This window comes from Oryctolagus cuniculus, chromosome 6, assembly GCF_051225735.1.
Source record: "Oryctolagus cuniculus isolate XC-2025 breed Fujian yellow rabbit chromosome 6, ASM5122573v1, whole genome shotgun sequence".
Lineage (NCBI taxonomy): Eukaryota > Metazoa > Chordata > Mammalia > Lagomorpha > Leporidae > Oryctolagus > Oryctolagus cuniculus.
Window position 1 is genome coordinate 96,739,709 of NC_142872.1, and position 2,643 is coordinate 96,742,351.

At 40.7% G+C, this 2,643-nt stretch overlaps 1 pseudogene; it reads right to left on the reverse strand.

The window, feature by feature from the left end:
• Positions 1-960: 960 nt before the first annotated feature.
• LOC100348303 (centromere protein K pseudogene) lies at positions 961-2,643 on the reverse strand (annotated as a pseudogene).

Below are 2,643 nucleotides of genomic sequence, written 5' to 3' on the forward strand. Positions count from 1 at the left end.
TGGGTGCAGGGGCCCAAGGACTTGGGCCATCTTCTACTGCTTTCCCAGGCCATGGCAGAGAGCTGGATTGGAAGTGGAGCAGAGAGGACTTGAACCGGCGCCCATATGGGATGCCAGCAGTGAAGGCAAGGTGGTGGCTTTACCCACTATGCCACAGCGCCAGCCCCCGCTATTCACTTCACAAATGGCTGCAACAGCTGGAGCTGAGCCGATCTGAAGCCAGGAGCCAGGCTGTTCCTCCAAGTCTCCTACACAGGTGCAGGGACCCAAGCAGTTGGGCCATCTTCTGCTGCTTTCCCAGGCCACAGCAGAGAGATGCATAAGAAGAAGAGCAGCTGGACTTGAACTGGAGCCCATACGGGGTGCCGGTGCCACAGGCGGAGAATTAACCTACTGCGCCACAGCACTGGTCCCTACAATATATTTTAAATACAGTTATTAGGCTATCTTTACCCATTAGCTCTTTACATTCCAATTTTTAACAAATCTAGAAGAAAAGCAGTAAACATGAAACAAAATTTCTAAATATTTAAAATTATGCAGTGTTCTACAGATATTACTTCAAGTTAAAAAAACTATCTGCAAATTAAATTACTTTTCCATTACAATTGCTAAATATAAAAGAGTTAAGTACCAGATGGAGCTCAAAACACATACATAAATTTTAAAAGGAAAATATTACATTAGCAATATCAGAAATTAACAAAACATTTTCTGAAGAATACTGCATGATATAAAGTACATTAAATGTTTTATAAGTCTAGGATATTTTTATTTGCATTTTTGCTTATACATTTAAAACACAAAAGCACTAAAAAAGGATCATTAAACAATGAATAATGGGTGGCAACATGTACCATTTAAGGAGAATAGGAAGATGGACTATGTGTTTCCACTTGCAAATAATGTTCTTTATACAAATGGCCCTGTGTTTCTGTTATCCTTGAATGACAAGATTCCTTACTGTATGAAAGAGACCATTCTATGGAAGGCTTCTGATCTTATTTGGGTTGGATCTTCTGGATGTCTCAAGGCAATTCCATCAGGCAACAGCAGTTCAGTATGAAGAGGCCAAAAGGAATCACCAGTTTTGATATATGGATCATGTAGAACATCAAATAATCTGTTTATAAGAGTCTGTAATATCTCATGCAGTGTTATCAGCTGTGCAGTTGATTCTTGAATGCTTTTTCTTTTTAACACTTCCATCAGGCAGAGAAGTGGTCTTCTAGAAAGTCTCCCAAGGCAATCAAGAGTTTCTTTTTTTTAATATATTAAGCATTTTAGTTTTCAGCTCATTAAAGTCTTTTTTTTTTTAGAGATTTATTTTATTTATTTGAAAGAGTTACAGAGAGAGGTAGAGACAGAGAGAGAGGTCTTCCATCCACTGGTTCACTCCTCAGATGGCTGCCATGGCCGGAGCTGAGCCCATCCAAAGCCAGGAGCCAGGAGCTTCTTCCGGGTCTCCCACATGGGTGCAGGGGCCCAAGCACTTAGGCCATCTTCTACTGCTTTCCCAGGCCATAGCAGAGAGCTGGATCAGAAGTGGAGTAGCCGGGTCTCGAACTGGCGCCCATATGGGATGCCGGCAGTTCAGGCCAGGGCGTTAACCTGCTGCGCCACAGTGCTGGCCCCTAAAGATTCTTGATTTAGAAAATGCCACAACCTGATTTTTCAGTTCACTGTGTAGTACATTAAGAGATTCCATTATCTGTTGCTAGTCATCCAAGCACTGTTGCTCTCTTTGGAAGTCTTCCTTTAACTTTTCATTCTTTGCCTGAATAGTAGATGGCACTATCTCAAGATCATGCTGCGGTTTTTGGAACTCTTTTCCCAGTGTTACCAGAACATCTTCACTGAGGGGAGCTATTTCAGGTGTTTCTTTGTGCCAGTGACTGAGTCCAGCGGTCAAACATTTCATAATTATAGTGAAAGCTGAGCATTTGAATCAGTGAATGTCTCAGCTCTAATGAGCGATCATTTATTCTGACATCCTTCCATATCTTTTCACATTTCTTCACATTCTTTAATAAGTTATTCTTCAGTACCTGTAACAACTTCCACATCTATGGCACTCTCTGGATCTAGATCTTGCTGATTCACTGACAAGTGCTTTGTGATTTTTTTTAACTTTCAGTATCAAAAGGAAAATTGATTAGACCTCTGTGCCTCAGTTTCCCCTACCACTACAAGGCCAAGTCTTTAGGTCTCTGCAGCTGTCACACGACTTGAATTTATTAAAAGGATTATAATGCGTATTAAAAAGATTTTTTAATAAAAAGAATTATAAGAAAAAATACTTATAGGTTAAATCTAAGTTGGCAAGGAAATACTATCAATCAAAACACCTCTTTTCTAAGTTTCCTGGTAAGGATCAGAGACTCCAAACTTCAGAAATCACGGAGCTGTCAGGAGCAGCTCATCAAAGTCGCTTTACAGATCAGGAAGGCTGTGGCTCAGAGATGGTGTGACTTGTGCAAGATCACACTACGTAAGGGCAGGCATTGGTTAACACAAGCTAGTCGTTAAGGCTTAAAGAAAACATCAGGGAAGATTCTTGTCTCAGCTCAGTTCTTGTAATACATTACCTTCCTCTTCGGCAGAATGAGAAGAGTGGCTACATTTAATTCTCAAACTGAACAT